The sequence below is a fragment of the Xenopus laevis genome, chromosome 5S (genome assembly GCF_017654675.1).
Source record: "Xenopus laevis strain J_2021 chromosome 5S, Xenopus_laevis_v10.1, whole genome shotgun sequence".
NCBI classification, from domain to species: Eukaryota; Metazoa; Chordata; class Amphibia; order Anura; family Pipidae; genus Xenopus; species Xenopus laevis.
The window spans coordinates 100,930,512-100,950,760 of record NC_054380.1 but is presented as its reverse complement, the minus strand read 5'-3'; positions in this window follow the sequence as shown (position 1 = coordinate 100,950,760).

Here is a 20,249-nt window from a genome sequence, read left to right as displayed (position 1 = left end):
AGAAAACTACACTATAATTTCAGGGTTTTTTCTCTTTTCTACATTATTTTTTTATTTTTATTTTTTAATTTTCAACTATATTCCTGTTGAAACCTACTTTAGTCTGAAAATGAAATGGGGTGCTCAAAATCAAAGTCAAAATACAGGTAGGTTTTGACCCAGACATCCTGGTTTTTGGAAGGGTTGTCTGGGCCAAAACCGGGCAGGATTCCCTGTGATTGACACAGCAATCATTCAAAGATCACTGACCATCCCCTAACCTCCAATTGAAGAGGACACTCGCACACCCGTTGTGTAAATATAAGGGTTCGCTCGGTGCACAGTGATTGGAGGATACGGCAACCTCCCAGTGAACTGCATAGAAAATAACCACACTAGCACACGAGACTTGTGTCTGTAGGGCAAGCCCTTGCAAGAGTTTTACTGCAGTGGTGCAACGTTTCGAGGCTCTGCCCCTTTATCAAGCATCCCCTAACCTCACCATGCCGCCCCTGCGATATCATTACTATGCCCTGAGATGTCACTGCCTGTAGAATCTTGACCCACATACACACATAACCATAGAATCCTAGGATACTCTCTGGACTGCTGTAGAGGGTGCTCTTTAGCGTCAACAGTGCTGTATAGCAATAGGCATAAACAAGGCATAATAAACATGTACTTAAATCGGCTTTTACTAAACACTACACTGCCCTGCCTGCAGTTATTGGCAAGGAAAGGTCGCAACCCTAAATACAGGTCAGATCAGGGAGCATTCAGGGATTGTTAGAAACACAGGCACAAGTCAGTATCCACAAGTTTAGAACAATAGCAGGTAGAGATGAGCGAAATTCTTAGCCAAGTTTTGCAACAAAAATAACGCCCATAGATACTAATGGGTGAAAAGAATTTGATGAGCAATTTGTCGCACTTCAAAAAAAATGTTGTCGCCCTTCAATAGCATGTACACGCAAGAACAGGCAGACTGGGCCTAAAATCAAGCCAATAAATGAATTATGTAATTGATTTTCATTTTCTTTATTGACAGAGCAAACTGTTCCCTTACTGATGATATTCTCATGTTGTTTGTGGTTTACATGAAGCTACTAGTTTTCTCAACAATCTATTAATGTTTGATAATGTTAATTGTTTAGCATATTTAGATAAATAATTATCTATAGCGAGAATACTTAAAAATACACTGTATGCTTCTGTATCCCACTATTGCAATTTATGATCACCTGTCTGTACAAAATCAGAGTAAATGTAAAAACTTGTAAGAGCGATTCACTATATTGCAACTTAGCATTTCTCAGAGCCCAAAGGAAATTACCAGTAAGTGATTCTTCTTTCAGAATAGCATTGATTACCCAGTTACCATATTTGTTAAATGTTCAGACAAGTCCAGATGGCCAATGACCCCTTTCATTATGGAACTGGCAGTATGATAATAATAATGGTAGAAACAGCTTGCTGAAACATTCTTTTCTTTCAATAACGAGGCTCTTTAATGTAATAGCTCAAATAAGAATCTACAGTTGAAATTGTTCCACTGTTTGCTATAAAAAAGTAATGATTTTATCCCTGTGCACGCCTTCCATTTCTCATCTGATCATTATGGTGAAGGATTTTACAGGTAAAATAAAACGATACATTAAATGGTAAAAGTAGAACAGTCAATTGGAACATATAAAAATACATTAGGTATGCTTTCATCTTAATAGACTGAAAGGCAGTTTATTTTTTAAATCTGCTTGGAAAACATGCTGTTGCCAAACCATATGGAACTTTGTTTTCAAAGATACATTTAGCTGATATTAAAGGAAGACTTTGCTTTGATTTTGCAACCAATTATAAAACATAGCAGATATAGCATGATTTTTTTACCATGTCTAAAGCACTTTCCTGAAATCACTTTTGGACTGCACATATTTCCCCTAATTTTAAAATGTAAAAGCTATTTCAATAAATATGAAGCTACTGTAAGTGCAATAATAAGCAAAAAATATACCCTCTAATACTTACAGCAAGAAGTCCTAAAGTATTTATGTAGGATGATTGTAGGTTTTCAGTAACATCAATGCATGCTTACAAATTTTGCAGAGGCACCACCATTTTTTTACCCTGTCCCCGGATTTCGGTCTGAAAATCTGGTCACCTTAGTACAGGGAGTATGTTTGTACACAGATGCCTTTATTGAATATCAAAATGTGCAACAATTGTGTCAATTTTAGCTTGGCCATACTTGTGGCTTCAGTTGTAATTGAACCCTGAAGTGTTTACATCACTGCTAGGATACAGTATATGAGCCTTGATCTTATGTTTAACTTTTGAGTGCATATTTGTAAATCTGGAAGATATTTGAAAGTAGAATTTGCAGAATTTTCAGAAACTGTGAGGCATATTTACTAAAGGTTAAAGGTGAAATTTGACAGATATTGAGCAATAATCACATTTGACCATGACATCAGAAATTTACTGTCACGAACAGCACCCTAAATCCAGAACCAGGGCTTCGCTCCCTGGTCTCGGGTCTGCTTCTGCCTTTAACAACCACCTTTCACTTTGGGTGGAGCCCTCAGCTAATTGGATGCCTCCAGGTCTTAAAAGAGAGGAGCCAAGTAAAGGTTCTGGATGAGCAAAGGGGCACAATCGTTCACAAATTCTTTGGACAGAAGGTACAGTACTAGGAGTAGTCAGACAGTTCCGGGTCGTTGCAGGCAGAGTTCAAGCAAGGTCAGACAAGCCGGGTTGGTGCAGGCAGATTTCAACCAAGGTCAGACAAGCCGGGTCAGTGCAAGCAGCGTTCAAGGATAGTCAGGTCAAAAACCAGAAGAATCAGAATAATCAGGCAGGCAAGGGTCAATAATGGTGGAATCAGAATAGTCAGGCAGGCATGGGTCAGGATAATCAGGATTCAGGATAGTCAGATAGGCAGGATCAATAAAAGGAATCAGATAGACAAAATCGCACCCTGGATACTAAACAAATTAGACATAAAAACGCAATTCGTTTGAATGGAAAGCCCCTTTAAATACCTTTAATTCTCACGCGATGACATCATGACATCAACATTGCATGCATAAAACTCGGATGTCCTCGCCGCTCGCTCCCTCCCTAAGGCAGACCAGCGTGAGCGGGCAAACTGGAAGCACCCTGCGGCGGGCATCCCTGCTGGCCCACTAGACCACCAGGGTGAGTTCCCCTTAAATTTACTAAAAAAAGTATTATTCTAAACAAGAACTAAACAAGAAATTTAATGTGTTTAAGGTATTATATGCTAATGGGTGACAAGGGTAGGCTTAAACCAGAATGGTTTTTATGGGTAGAGTGAGTGTTGGTGGGAGAAGGCACAAAAACATAGGTGTCTATAAAATAATTCTCTCTTTTTTTTCCCCTGTCTTTTAAGGAATCAATCATTTTATAAGGCAATGCAAATGCCTTTATTTACAATAAAACAATCCTGCATAACTGTACTTACTGTACTAAACTGGAATAGTTTTGTGAAATCTCTGAGAAATCCTAGAGATTTGTCCATGATATGGACAGTTCTGTTTATGACCCCTCATCGTTGACCAGTCACAATGATATTAAATGATAGCTGCATGACTGCTAATCCATTTAACTTCTAGATTAAATGTCTTATATCACAAGGACTTCAGATGGTGGCAAGAAAGCTTATGGCCAATCAACTTGAGAGAACATTACAGTTTAGAAAATATTCAAATGAAAGCTCTTCAAACCACCAACTTCTGATAACTATTGTATAATATTGAGGAATATGTTATCTCATTACGTTACAAGCATTTGATGCATTGATTTCAGTAAATTGAACATATTTGTGCTCTTGTTTACACAAGAAAAGTCGTTCTTTGTATCCAGCAATATGTCCACATCAGTGTTTTCAATTTTCCAGTTATTGTTTGATTGATGATGAGGCCATAAGTACAACATATGGCAAGACAGTTATCAAATGTACGCCTTGAAGATTTATGAGGGTGCTACTAAAGAATGATAAAAGGGATCTACTGTTCAACAGTTTGAAGTCACTTTTTCTGATGAACTGATGTTGCAAGTGTTGGGGAAGAACATTAATCATTCATAACAAATATTAAACTATTTTTTTCTCTTCCTTTTTTTTCTTTTGATCCCAACCAGCTTGTTTAAGTAAAACATTGTATTTTGTGTTATTCTGGAAAATACACTGTACATTAAACATTAATAGGTTTGGAGTAGTGTAGCCAGAGGCTGTGCAGGCAAAACATAACATTTGCTTTACAAAAGAGCCCATGATGGAAATATACAGTATAGGAGGATAACAAATCCCAGTTCTCTGAGGTTTTGTGAGAATATCTTACAAAGCAAACCTTGTTAGAAGTACCTGGCTTGATTTTCACAGTAGTGAATTTTAATCTGAGAAAACATGGCAACATTCTTCTAACCACTAAATAGTCATAGAGAATAAACAGTATTGTATATGATGCATTCAAATGGAGGGATCCCCTTTCGGTCTGAAAACCACAGAAAAAATGTACAGTACCTTATACGTAACTCAATATTCATGACTAGACATAGATGAGCACATGATTTCTTATGTATTGTAGACAGATAACTTGAAGTGGTAGAATCTATGGCATCTACACAAAATGATGGTCTTATAAAAGGAAGTATAGCAGGTGTGAAATAGATAATATTACACAAGAAAGGAATACAGAAAAAAACAACCATGGTTGCACCAACCCACTAGTATTACCACTATCCAAGAGATAAAAAGGAAATATAACCTTTATTATTCCCAATTCAAATCCAAAAAATACCACTTCCAGGTGCAAACATGTAGAGCACACAAGTGGAGCACAGCAGAAATGGAGGTGATATGACTCTATTGCCCTGAAAAGGATAGAAATCTCTTTGGCATCCCATACTTGACTGCAACTCCTAAAGTTACTTTAAAGTGCTCAAACAACATGTTTATGTAAACACCGTTCTATTTTATACATTTAAGGGGTTATTAATTAAAGTCCTATTTTTTTCTGATTGTACTTTTAAAGGGGAAAAAACTAAATTTTTTCATGGGAAAAAAACCCTCAAATTTTTCTTGATTTATTAAAACCCAATGTTGTTAAAAGTCCAAATAAAAAAAGTACTCCAACTCAGACCTATCGAGTTCATGTAGAAGTCAATGGCAGTTGTCCCGAAGATATCCTGATTTGCCATGGGTTTACCCAGCCATTATTAGGGCGTTAAATCAAAATCGTCTTGCTAGTCGCGCATCGAATCCGAAAAAGTTGTAGGATTTGTGCGTCAAATCGAAAAAGTCATAGTATCTGGATTTTTTCATGATTTTATCAAGTTTTGCAGGAAATTTTATTGATAAATAGGGGGAAAAAATCTTTCCGGATTTGGTCGGAGTAGTTATCAGAAAATTGTGAGAATGGATTTTGATAAATAACCCCCTTAATGTAATGAGAAAAGGAATTGCACTATGGGCACTGCTTCTGCTTTCTAATTATCTCTAAAGCGGAAGAGATCCCCATCCTCTTTTGGTTTGACTGAAATGCTTCAATAAGCCCAGGGGTCTGTAAGAAGGCAATGTTACTGCTTACTAAAATCAAAGGGAAAATCTTTGCACATTGATCCTGTCCATTAAAAAAAAGCACTGTGGCACTTTATTTAGTTATAAATTGATGCTGTTGACTTTTGACTTGTGTGTGGATATTTTATATATATATATATATATATATATATATATATATATATATATATATATATATATATATATATATATGCTGTGTGAAATGAAATTCTCCAAAAAAAAGTATAAAAAGCTGTGTAAAATAAATTGTGAAATTATGAAGGTGTGTGTAATTTTTACATCATGGGAAGGCCAAATTTGATTCTGTTATTTTACATTGCTTTCGGCAGAAGTCACTCTAAGAAAATACTTGTACTAAATTTACTTGGCAAAGCTTGGTGATGTGTGGTGTATTATCCCACTGTTTTTTACACAACATACTAAATATGCCCCTTAGTGTATGGCTCACACTGAAAATGTTGGTGCATATTTATATAACAGAAATAGTGTGCACATCATGGACATCTGCTGATCATATAACACCTACCAGGAATCAATATAACATTAGTGCACATTGGTGCTGGGGGATTAATGATTTTAATGATGTCAAAGATTAACAGTGCAGGACTCACATGTAATCAGGGGTTTTAACAGGGCTGCAAGCTTAAGTATTTTTTTAATATTTACTCACAGCAATTTATACAGGATGAAGCTGTGGGCTGGTAATTATTTTTTCTATTTGTCGGTGCTTAGAATGAATGTACTGTATATAGCGGCTACTAATGCTACACAGTTGGTTGGTAACTAAGAGTTAAACAGAGAAATAGGCTTTATGGGGAGATTTCTAATCCTTTTCAAAAGCTGCCATAAATACTTTCACGACAAGTCAGTGTCGGACTGGGACACCAGGGGCCCACCCAAAAACCTTTGACTAGAGGCCCACCAATTAATCTTAGACCAGGGGCCCACTCTCAGTATTATTATTCTTCCTCTCCTCACTCAACCTCTATTCTCCTAGTCTCTTTTCTTTACATACTATAATCTATTATTCCATCTATTTAGCCTCTTTATTCTCATAGAAATAGGGAATGGCCATGAAATAGGCTAAATATCTGGCAGCATGAGGGGCCACTGACACCCTGGCCCACTGGGACTTTTCCAGGTATCCCGGTGGGCCAGTCTGACACTGCTACAAGTACATGTGTCTGTAGAACAATCTAAAGCCATACAATCATTTACAGTCAAATTATAAAATGTAAAAATATCACAAGAGAGGGACAATGGACACAAGCTGTGTTATCACTGCACCAACACAGAATCAGCTACCTCAAGAAGTCCCCAGAGGGACCCCCCTTGTACTGGTCTGGGTGATATTGGCAGTGCACTCTTAGTTGATAATGTCAGTAATGCTAATTTTCCACAAAGCCCATTCCTTTGTGTGCATGCTTTTGTACCGGAACCTTTAGCCTGTTCTTCTACTCTCCTTGAACTTTCTCTGTTGGCCTTTGCCTGGACACATTGGGGCACATTTAATAAGGGTCGAATTTCGAAGTGGTAAAACTTCAAAATTCGACCATCGAATTGTAAAAATTCGATAGTCTAAGTTTTTTTTTGATTAAATTTAGAAGTTTTCGATCGAATTTATATAGATCGATTGAACGATTTTCAAAAAAAAACTTAGCCAAATACTGGCTATAGGTTCTAGGAGGTCTACATAGGCTAATATAGCAATTCGGCAGGTTTAAGGTGGCGAAGTCTCAAAGTCGAAGTTTTTTAATAGACAGTACTTCGATTTTCGAATGGACAAATATTCAAAGTTTTTTCAATTCAAATCCAAATTGGGCCTATTCGATGGTTGAAGTACCCAAAAATTACTTAGAAATTCGAAGTTTTAGAATTCGAGAATTCACTTCGACCTGTAGTAAATGGGCCCCTTGTGTAACTCCTTGGTACCTTGCTTTTCAACTTAAAATATCCTTGCTTTTCTGTGCTTGCCTTGTCTTCCAGTTTATAGCTAATAAAGTATTAACTTGTTTGCCAGTTAATTCCAAGTTATAAATATAGGTTTACTTATGGTTATGAACATTTAATGCCTTCATGTAGCTCTTTGAAAGTTGCGTAAACGTTGTGCTACACGTATAGAACCCACCATCCGGTTCCAAATTACCAAATTACAAATCTCCCATAGACTCCATTTTATCCAAATAATCCAAATTTCAAAAAATTATTTCCTTGGTGCCTTATACAGAATCCCAACTAAGATATAATTAATCCTTATTGGAAGCCTATTGGGTTTATTTAATGTTTACATAATTTTATATTAGACTTAAGGTAATTACAGAAAGATCCATTATCCGGAAAGCATACTGGATATTAGGTCCCGTACCTGTATTTTTTATTATTATAAATGGGTGCCTACTTTAACAAACAGGTTGCTTATTAAAAACAACAACTGATGGGGGGGTGTCCAACCACGCATGGAAGAGGCCGCAATTCCTGGTACTCCTGGGGTCCCTTAAATAAAAAAGGAAAGGGAAGGTCCTACTGTGCCCCACAGCAGCCATGGAGCTGACCTGATAATGGGGAGGCTCTAGGACACTCTTGTCCCTGTTTGCAGCGGGGCTCTCCACTCATGCTGCTGCAGGGTATAGTTAGTTGTGGCCCAGCGGCACTCCTGAGGCAGTGGGGTGAATTTTGGCATATACAACAGTGGGCCAACTGGAATGGATATGTGGTGGTCCGAGTCCTGTGACTGTCCAAAGGAGACTTGCAATAAACCTGCCTTTCAGTCCGGAGTGCCATACTTGCTGAAATTGTCCAAAGAAGACACCTGCTATAACTGCGTGGGTGAGCCCCTGACCCCGGGGGCACCCCTTTTTCTCTCCAAGCTCAAACAAAAACTCTGCAACACATCATTGAGGGCAAGTTGTTACCACTTCCCTACTTGCTGGTTGAACTGTGGGAACAAGGGTCATGGGTCATCGCATCATTGGACTCAGCCAAGGCTTTCGACTCTATAGAATAGCCCTACCTCTGGTAGGTCTTCCGAAGATTTGGCCTTGGAGAGCAGTTTATCTCCTGGGTTAAACTAGAGGAACTAGACAGGGTTGCCCCCTTTCATCCAATGCTCTTTGCCTTAGCTATTGAATCCCTAGCCATCCTTATCAGGGCCTCAAAAACCATTAAGGGTCTCACCTTCCATACAATTGTTGAGAAAATCTCTCTGTTGGCAGATGATCTATTAATCAACCTAGCAGACACAGGTGATTCCCTGACTGCCCTCTTACAAACAGTGGACCGATGGCCAGTTCTCAGGGTTATGTATCAACTGGAACAAGTCCCTACTCTACTCCATAGAGGAACCCCAACCCCAACCTCTTCCACCCACTGTTCTCCTTAAGTGGGTACCTTCCTTTAAATACCTTGGTATCACAATCCACCCTGACATGGGCAAATATGTGTCCCTCAATGTCAAAGTAGGGCTTCTGCTCCTATCTCCCAGGCTTCCCCTATAGGGCAACTCATTACTCCCACACTTACTACAACTTCAGAACTTTATAATCTGGCCTAACTGTGGCAAAAAATACCTGGGAGACCTACTTATAGACTCAACCTTCCCCTCCTACAAGCAAATCATTGAAGTGCTAAACACATAAACCACACTTCTACAGATATCTCCAACTTAGGCCCAGCATTCCAGGCCCAGATTTCATCTTTAACACCAAACTTGCTTTCCCCTACCGTAGAACATATATTACATACACCTGCCCCTTCCAAACTAATTTGGCAACTATACCAAACTGTTCTTGCTACGGGCCCCAAACCATTTGAGACAGCCAAAAACTGCTGGCTCATTGATATCCCTGAGATGACCCAAGAGGACGCAACTGAGAACTGCTACAAATACCTGATCTCAACCAAAGATCAACTTATCCAATATAAGATAATACACGAACTCTACATCACTTCAGTGAGGCTCATGCCATGGGTAGAAGACCAGACACCACAGATTCAGATCCCTCCTGTTTTATGTAAGAATATTGCTATGCACTGGATGGGCCCTTGCCCATCTTCAGTTAAAACATGGAAGCAATTGGTCAATAAAACCATACAGTTAATTAAACTAACTTCAGAAGCAAGAGGCACCCAGAGAAAATTCAATAAAATTTGGATCCTGTGGTGTGAATCTGGATGAGACTTATTTATTAGGCTGAGAGGCTAATGCAGAGTACTTAACTCAATATACCCCTCAGACAGCTCTTATATACCTGACCCACACGGTAATGTCCACCAAACTATAAACAATGTCGGATTTACTGCAACACAATGTTGGCTTGGCATAATGTGATATGTTTGTTTGTATATATGTTCTTACTAAAACTAATAAAAACTTACCTTTAAAAAAACAAAAAACAAAAAAAACAACTGATAAAAACAAAAGGTAAAGAGGGCCCTCATTTTTATTCATAGTTTCTGAGTACTTTCATTTACAGGGAACCTCTTTTTCCTGCTTTTATTTATAATTTTTCTATCAAGTTGTTCCATCTAGTTTCTGTTGTCTTGACACCTTTAAAATTGTAATTATTGTTTAAGAGCTGTTAACTCTTCCCAACCACTTCAACCTCCACTCCAAATTATGAAATTTGTCTAATGTAGAGTTGTATATAGTGTAACATACCAATGCAGAAAGACAGCCACTCTTTAGTCCAACCTCCAGATGCATTTATACAAAATAGCAGCAACAATACCAATGTACAATTTCAGGAAATCTACTGAATTGTATTGGTCTGTTAAGCAAAGTGGCCAAGCCAATACTGGAGCCATGTATATTCCATTCCCTAACAATCTGAACTAAATCCCATTCCTCATTAAAATTAAAAAAAAATAATATATTTGTACAAATACATGTTGACTTGTGGCTTGAGATTTCAGAAATTGTACAGTATATACAGAGAATACTGTATCTTAAGTAGGTGATATCAATCAAGGTAGCTTAATGCTTTGGACACAGATATGAGTCCCTACAATTAACCCATCAGCAAAGGTTCTGTGTATAAACACATATTCATAAAAAAACAAAACAAATAATATCACTTTCTAATCTAAGAGGAACGTAAATAATCAGAAAATATTTATCAACCTCCCCAATGATTAGCATTACTATGACATTACATTCTTTCAATACATCAAGAACAAATATTCAGAACAAATATTCTTCCTACTTCTCCAAGCATAATAGGCTCCACTTTATGATTATCAAGCAAAATTGCAAATTTATTGCCTTATCTATATAGTTATAAAATAAGCTGATTTGTCCCTTTATTAATGGGCAGTGTTCATATAATGTAATCTCCTTGGCATATACAGTATATGAGTCTTTTATCTCTGTAGTAGTAATTATTTATGCTGACAATTTACTAGCAGATTAACTTCCCACTCGTAACAGTACACATATGTAATAACCTGGACTGAAATAATGCACACTGCAATAGAATTTGTGACAGCTTTTTAATGTTGCCTAGTTCTGATCAATCCCTGAGAACTCCTTTTGAATTACTAAAGTGAATGGTGTAATCATGTAAATATTAAACTCATCTCTGTAATGACACACAACATAAATCTCACAGGGAAGGCAATATGAGATCAGAAGACCAACTAATGAATGGAATCTCAAGAGCATTATTTGGTATAATATAACAGGCAATTAAAGAGTGTGAATGCTGACTTTATTTATGAGGACATTTAGTTTGGTTTCTAGTCATTGGCCATAAAAAGAGAGGGTGCAGTAGTGAAGAGCGCATATACGATTTGATTTAACTGCAGTCTTTTAGACTTGTTGACTGATTTGAATTTTATTTGTTCAAATTGAAGAAACATGTCAATCAGTGTTTAAATTGCCAAGATTATTTAAAGGTGTGAATTTGGGGGGGGGGGGGATATAATCAGGATTTTGCAATATATATGCAGGCCACTCCACGGTGAAAGAAAAACAGTCCATTTGTTCTTTAACTCAAAAGAGCTGCATATATATTGCAGCAACAGTAAAGTATCAACAAAAAACAGGCTTGACTTCAGCAACACGAGTTGAAAAATAAAACAAATAGCTTTCTTCAGCAGTTCTAGTGTCCAGTGCCCAAGGAATCTAAATAGGCTGGTCTCTTAGAGGACCCCACAGGTGAATATCACAGAAGCGAATCTCCCATTTTCTATCAGTCCCAAACTGGTCTCAGTGGGGCAAATTCACTAAGATGCGAAGCGCCGAACGCTAGCGTTAATTCGCTAGCGTTTGGCATTTTCGCTACTGCGCAAATTCACTAACGAACGCTGGCGTAGTTTCGCTAGTGTTACTTCGCAACCTTACGCCAGGCGAAGTTTCGCTAGCGACTGAACTACGCAAATTCACTAACTTGTGTACTGAACGCTACCTTTTACGCTAGACTTCCTTCGCCACCTCAGACCTGGTGAAGCGCAATAGAGTAGATAGGGATTGTTTAAAAAAAAGTCAATTTTTTTTCTAAGTCCCAAAAAAACGCTGGCGTGTTTTCTACATGATGGCTGATAGGCTGAAAAAGATCGAAAATTTTTTGGGGCTCCCCTTCCTCCCCCCTACATTTCCTGACTCTTACCTAGACAGTGGGCACATGTGTAGGGCAAAATAAAATTTTTATTTGCAGATTTGAAGGTTTTCTAGGCATTTGTAGTGCAGATACGTGTTCCTCCATTGAAATTTGAATTTCGCGCCGTATGCAAATTAGCCTTCGCTAGCGTAACTTCGCTTTATATACCGAATCAATGCTAGCACAACTTCGCAACCTTATGCTACCCCTGTGTGCAACTTCGGATTTTAGTGAATTTGCGGAGCCCTGGCGAAACTACGCCTGGCGAAGTGCGGCGAAGTGCGGCGAAGTTGCGCCTGGCGCAACTTCGCATCTTAGTGAATTTGCCCCAGTAAGTTTAGCAGGTCAAGTACAAGGAAGCTTCCAGGTACAGCTTCTTCTCTCTCTCTCTATTTCCTTCACCTGCTGTTTAAAACACCCCTTGGATGTCCACTAAAGAGGGGTGTCTCTTAAAGGGATGGCTCAAAACCTAACGAATAGGGATATATATCTGCCATCCAGGATATATCCCCTCCAACTTGTGAAGGGTTATAGTAATTATATGTTTCTCCAGTTTGTTATGTGGCTATACAGGAACCTTTGTTATTTGCAGGAGAACTGAATAACATGCCAGGTCCAAGTTCTGGTAGGTCCTTTCTGTTTGACCATGAGCCAAATGTATAAAACTAAGAGAATGAAACATTGAGGGATTTACAAAGAACAGTCTAATTTGGTGAATTGGCACCAGGGAAACCATGGTCTTCTGCAGTAGTTAAGGCAGCTGGCAGTTAGGGAAAAACGTCTGAATTAAAGGGGGGAATTTAAGACAATAAAGACAAAGGTAAAAGAGTTCCAGAGTTTCTTAGGAGAAGGAAGTCTTTATTCACATTTCATAAATACAGTGCAATAAGATTAGGTTTAAAAAAAAGAGATTGATCCTTCCAAAAGGAATAACTGCACCAAGAAAAGCATCTATACATCTATACATCTATATTACATTTTTGGCTAACTAACCATATTAGAAACATTTTTTATTTTGCACAGCCTATCTATTTACACAGTTTTTATTTTCACACTGAACTATTCCTTTAAAAGTATTAATAGATTCCATTACCAGTCAACCAGACGTAATGTCAAACATCACAGACATGTTTTTAAATGAAAACAATAACCCCCAAAAGGAATACTTGAGCAACAGAAGTGTGGAATAAAAAGACAGAACTCTGTCTGTTAATTGGCTCATGTGAACTAACAAGTATAGTTTGTTTGGTATGTTTGTGTGCACCACGAATCATTCCAGGAGACTTTCCTTAACTTGGCAATTTTCTATTTATGATTACCCAATGGCACATACTACTAAAAAAGTATATTATTATGAAAATGGTTTATTTACATGAAGCAGGATTTTACATATGAGCTGTTTTATGCAATATCTTTTTGTAGAGACCTACATTGTTTGAGGAATCTAATTTTCCTTTAAGAAAGTGGCAACTAGGGATGGGCGTCATTTTTTCGGTGAAATAATTCGAAAAAATTCACCCATCCCTACTGGCAACATAGGAGCCTTTTTTTCTATTGAAAAAGCAGTTGTAGGCTATTGAATAGGAGGCTCTCTAACAATGTAGGGCATGTGTGTAGCAGTGAAAATGCATGTGATTTCACCCTCCCAATTTCTATAGGTTAATTTTTTAATTAATTAAAATTGATTAATTGTTTTGCTGCCATTGTCATATCATAAAAGATCGTATTGGTCAGATAGCATGCTAGGTGTTTTTCAACAAAATATTGTTGTAATCTTTCTTTTTAATAAAATTTTTTGTTGCATTCTATATCCAAATTAATAGTATGCAATGACATAAAATTTAAAGGTGTGATGCTCCAATGAGTGCTGATTTTTTTGGAGATGTATTATGCTCTACAGCTTTCAAAAATCCAAATCCGAAAATACTCCAACTAAAACCTGTCGAAGTCATGTAAAAGTCAATGCCAAATCCCTTTTGCAATTGGAAGATGATTTTTTCCTTCATGAACTTCAAGGGTTTTGGGTTGTTTGATGCTGCTTTATAGTCAAAAACTCTAAAAGTTTGAGTTTTTCGGGTGACAATTCAAAAAAGTTGTACGATTCGAATTGGTGCATGATTTTGTTTGCATATACAGTGTTCATTCTGATTCTTAAGTAAATGAAGCCACATCGTGGAGTTAGGTCGAATTTTTTTTTTTTTTTTTTAAATAATGAGAAATATTTTCGTTTTAATAAATACCCCCTTAAATGTTACAACTTTCGTAAAGTATTGATGCTGAAATATTACCAGTTTGAAAAATAAGAATGGACAACAATATGAACCTGGCACTGTGAAAACTCAACCTTTTTTAAAATATCGACTATACAATTGTTATACAGTTATGCACTTAAATGACTTAAGGACTGCTACAATGAAGACAGCATAGACTTTATAGTTCAATTAGTTACCAGCCCTTCTTATCAAACTTGCATTCAGAATTAAATGCACATTTATATGGAGAGTACTAATCTATCTGAATGTAAATAAACCATATCATCCCACTAAAGGTGTGCTTGCTAATATTCTAGGATATAGAACATAGGCTAAGGATCAAGTTGCAGTATTGATGACATATCTGACCTTATCAATAGAGTAAGTCCCACTGAGACCTGCACTGATTCATTCATAACCCTGTTTTCATTTGTAAGATTGTAGACCCCCTCCTTCAGATCCAATATGTATGAGTGTTCTTGGTCTGAACAATGAGGGGGGATCTTTACAGTAAAATTACCTCAAACCTTTAATTATTTATCCTATTTTTTCAGCATACTGGCTGGTTTACCCAATAGGCTTCAAGGAAGTGCAGGCAGAATGGAACACTATTACTGCTTTGTGAATAGGCTGATGGATAGCATGGAGAGAATATACAAGTGTTCCTTAATGATCCTCATTTCCCCTGTGTGTTTATAAAGTTTGCATTATGCTTTTTAATATAAGGAGTAATTGTGCTTTAGAATTACTAGGTGTTTTTTTTTTTAGCTTACCATTCTATAGAACATAATTATTAGGAGGAAACAGGTCATATCCTAATGAAAGCAATTAGGAGCCACCAATAGAACACATTTTACTAAGAATCACTACTGAATAAGTCACCGGAACTCCCATGTTTATCATTACAGAGGATGTGAAGAAATCATTGAGGAGATATAAATGGAATGTGGATAGTAATTTGCTGCCTTCAGTGAACTCATTTGCCTTTCAGCACACATTACCTGGCAGTCTGCAATTTAAACACAAAGATGTTTTTGAGGCTAAAAAGAATTGAAGTTATACTTTATGTATTTCTACTCTGGCATAACTTTTGACACATTTAACCTAACTGAATATTAATTTAACCTTGTTAACTGCCTTACCTTAATAAATCTGATAAAAAATAGACTCTTACATGCACCTAGCACTGACATAAATATAACGTGAAAACGTCAGTCTGTGAAAATAATTGCAGGATTACCAGTAATTGCCTATGCAAAATGTTCATATCTAAAAATATATGCATTTAATACCAAATGGAACATATTTTTATGGTTTGCCCTTGTACAGGCTTTGAGTGATTTAGCAAGTTCATAGCTATATCTGTATAATTCCATTTTCTGCAGATTATGATTACAGGAGGGCCATTTCTGGGGAAAGAGAAGGCTATGAGTATACGGTCAATTAAGAATAGATGCGTCTACTGCTGACACACTAAGCAACATGCATTCAGAATCCAGAGAAGTATAGAAGTGACTAATTATATATTTATTGTCTCAATACAAGTACAAAAGAGACATTAGGACTCATTTATAAAGTTAAGGATGCAGAACTTTTGCCACACTATTAATTCATTAAAGATACTTTCTACCTTGCACTTGCGTGTTTTGGTGAAAGGACCAATGTGCTCCACCAGTCTTTTAGGATTAGAGAAGAGCATATTTTTTCACAACGCATGGAAACTGTGTCAAAGACACAAAAAAAAGAGACAAAAAAAGTCGGCATAAGAAAAAATGCAAAAATGGGCAAAAAAGTCACTGAGACAAAAAAAGTCACCAGGACAAAAAAGTTGCCAAGACAGAAAAATTGCCACAAGAAAAACACCCACTGACTAATGCATTTGGAGCGAGAAAAAATTATTGCCTACATAAAACAATTTCAGTGTAAAGCATTTTCTGACGCCTGTTGGCTTTTTGCGAATTTTTCAAAGCAGATTCACTCATCACTAGTTGGGAATAATTGTGTCTGTTTACACAGGGGGACCCTCAAGATGGCAGTAGTACCAGGGTTCTCACAGTGGCTTAAAGTAAAAAAAAAATTGGCCTAAAGTAAGTCAAGTGTCATGACACCAGTGACTTTTAGTATGAACTATTTTTTTAAATTAACTCCTACAACTTGAAGCTATGAAAACTATTTTGGAATTGATGAATTTTGTATTTTGTATTGTATTAGTTTTTTTATGAATTTTTCACAATGTATTGCATTCAATTAATTCCAATCACTTTAATTGGTCACCCTTTAAATGTATCCTCACACCTTGGTCCACTATGCTTGAAAAATGGACGGAGCTGTGAAATGTTGCACTTCTGCAGTAAAAAGATTTTGCAAGGGCTTGCCCTGCAACTACACTCCTTGTGTGCCAGTGTTTCTTTTCTTATTCGATTAGGAGGTTGCCGTATCCTCCAAACACTGGGCCCCAAGCTTATTGATGAAGATTGAGAACAGTGTGCGAGCGCTTACCTATTATGACCAGTGACAACATTCTCACACCAATCATTTTAAAAACAATTGTGTCCAACTTGAAATTGCTGCAGAAATGCAACTGTGCACATCTTTACACAAATGCTGCATTGTGGGTAAAAAAGATAGCACATAAATGCATTTCTTTTAGCAGAGCTGCTGAAAGTGTGCACATTTGACTCCTTACTGCTTTGTCCATACAAAATGTATCACTCATCTCACTTATCTTCCATTGCTGTTAGATGTTCCTCACTTTCTTTTAAACTAATGAGGTTATTTACTAAAGTCTGTAAACAAAAAATTGTAAACAAACCCAGAGGCTGCTAAATGTCTGAATAAAAAAGTTCTCCATCTCAAACCTGCCGAGGTCATGTAGAAATCAATGGCAGATGAGAAGTCCCATTTACAATAAGATATCATGATCTGAACTGGGTTTCGGACAATAATCTAAATAATGTGTATTTTTTTGTGTGATAATGGTAAAAAGTCAAATCTGGAAAAATGGTATGATTTGGAACTTTTCACAATTTTATCCAGTCTTTTCCCACACCAGAATTTTTCGAGTTAATTTATTAGTAGATAAGGTAAAAATATGCATGGGTTGAAGGGGTTTTAATAAAATAATGAGAAATTTTCAGATTTTAGTAAAGAACCCCCTTAATATTTAATAAGGAGAAAGCTACAGTTATCCCGCAACAAAACTATGTTATCTTGAACAATTCCATATGAATCAAACAAATAATATATCCTGAAACATGGCTTGAGACAATCTTATCCAGAGTAGCCTTAGATGAAGCTTAGGTTATAACTATGGATATCCATGGCATTATTATTATTCCCAAAACCATTTCCCAACTTCCAATTTGCTGCCCCCATCCTCCCCAAAGTGTGCACTTGGCAGTACTTTAATTTAGCACCACATTTTGCAGCATCCTTGGGTTTTTTTCAGTTAAAAAAAATAGATATTAATTTCATATAAGCAGTGTATCAGATGACCCAGTATACATACTTTACAATAAATATCATTTACATGATATAACGTGCATATTGAAGCTTTTAACTTCAACTACTTTCATATTTACATGTAACTTGCAGTAAGACCTCTGATGTCAGCGTTCACATAGAATTATTCATCCACAGCTGCAAATTAGTTGCACCAAGAAAACAGGATGCTAATAGTCCATCTTGTGCAAGTTGTGGCAAATGCTATTTATCCAGAGCTCACTATTTCAAAATCTGTGACATACACTCCATTCTGGATAATAAAAAAGCAAGATTTTTTTGCTTAAAATGGGCCTCTTTGGATAACAGTTTCTAGATAAGGGATTCGATACTTGAAACATGCATTGGTTTTTTATTGAAGGTTATTGTACCTTTGCCCTATTATTTCCACCATTGTCAATTAATATAATTCAAACTAAATCCTGGCAGTTATCTGTGTATCATGGATGCACCCACAATTTAAACATTTTTTATATGCTTAATGGGTTGCAAAATCCATTATAATTTTGTGAAATCTATGCTCTAGCCAAAACAGCTTGTGCATCAGCTAGTTGAACTTTCATGACTCTTTCAAAATTCGTTTACTATTCATGGGATCTTCTCATGCATGCAAAATTACAGAGCAAAAAGACTGATGACTTTAGTGAGATTATTAGGACCACTAAATTGTACATGAACAGTGCATTCTTGTTGAGACTAAATACCAATTTAATTATGTCACTTATATCATTAAAATGTTACACATGAATGTAGAAATTGCCCTGCAAACTAGCAATGACTTGCAAACTGGGCTTGAGTTATTTAGTATCAGACAAAACAGAACTGCCTGGTTCACTAAATGCTTTAGGTAACACCAGTTCATGTTTTTCCAGAGACTCGTGCAATGTGCCATTTTGAATAAACCCCTCCAAAAAAGACTATGAGATAATGATTAAGACCAGAAGAATTAAGAAAGAGAAATAAACAAATAGAATAAGGATATCAAATTAAAAAAGGATAGGAGAGGTAAATGTTGAAAGAAATTTTGACCTTGGATCTAAGAATGCATTGTTCATATTTCTTATATAGGGTAAACTGCTGGCACAGATATACTAATGTATCTTAATAATCCATATATTGGTAGTGACCTGTAAAACATGCGTCTTCTCCCGGGAATGGCCGTCAACATCTGTTCATTTTTTTCATAATTCTGTGATTGGAGGGTTGTTGATGTTTCTATGGATTATAAAATGTTCTGTTTCTGTGTACAAATATACAAAGGTAAGTAAGGTCCTTTAGGTTTTGGACTGAGCAAGTTCCTCCACTAGGCCCTGCCGCATAGCAGTGGGTTAAAGAAATTTACATAATTTGTTTAAGACACTGAAGTCTATAAGCTGTGAAGTATTGACCTGTATAAGGAGATCCCCAACTCTGATCAGGGAACAGATGCTGCTGACAATTCTTGTTCACACTGTTCTGCAGGAACTTGGGAATTGCCAAATACATTTTTGATAGAGGTAGGTTAGCCTGGGAGTTTATACACATCTATGATTTATAGAGATGAACACTGAACTTATTCAATGGAATTTGCATTAACACTGTCACTGCCCTTTTGAACTCTAAAGAGCATGTGGTTGTGTAGACTGTACCCAACTCTTTTAGAAATGGCATGGGGTGTTATACAGGTATTTAGTCCCACTAGCAACTCTAAAGGGCTCATTTATGACCTCAAGCACATGGGCAACTTCCAATTTTTCCCATTGTGAATTTAGTTTAAAACCACTTTTATTAAAGATACTTGCATCAAAATGCACTCTCTGCACTTCCACATAACTACACTTGGTGCCGCTCAGTCTTTCCTGCCTTCCATTCTGATTCAGGTGCTGCCACACCTATTGACACAGGGGAACCCTGGAGCTACCGCCACCTTCTGTCCAGGCGGTAGCTCCAGGGCTCCCACAGCACCCTGTGTAAATCTCCCCAGCTCAGTTGCACCAGAAATAATGCTACACATTGCATTCATTTTGGCAAATCAGATACAGCCCAATTATGTCAGACTCAATTATATGACCAAAGAGATACTGGAATCTGGTAAAAAATGCATTGTGGGAAATAACAATTGCACTTAAAATGTAAATTTGCTCACTACACTTGCAGGTGTAAATTAGCCCTTTAATCTCTGGATATGGTATAGACAAGTAAAAAGCTTGAGGATTTTTCAGAGGAACATAAATTTGTGCTTCAATTTTAAAGCCAAAAACTCCCCTGTGCAAATAAAATTGATATGTAAATATATAAATGCAGGAGTTAATTAAATCAAAGCATCGCCTAGCTGCTTCCATTCAA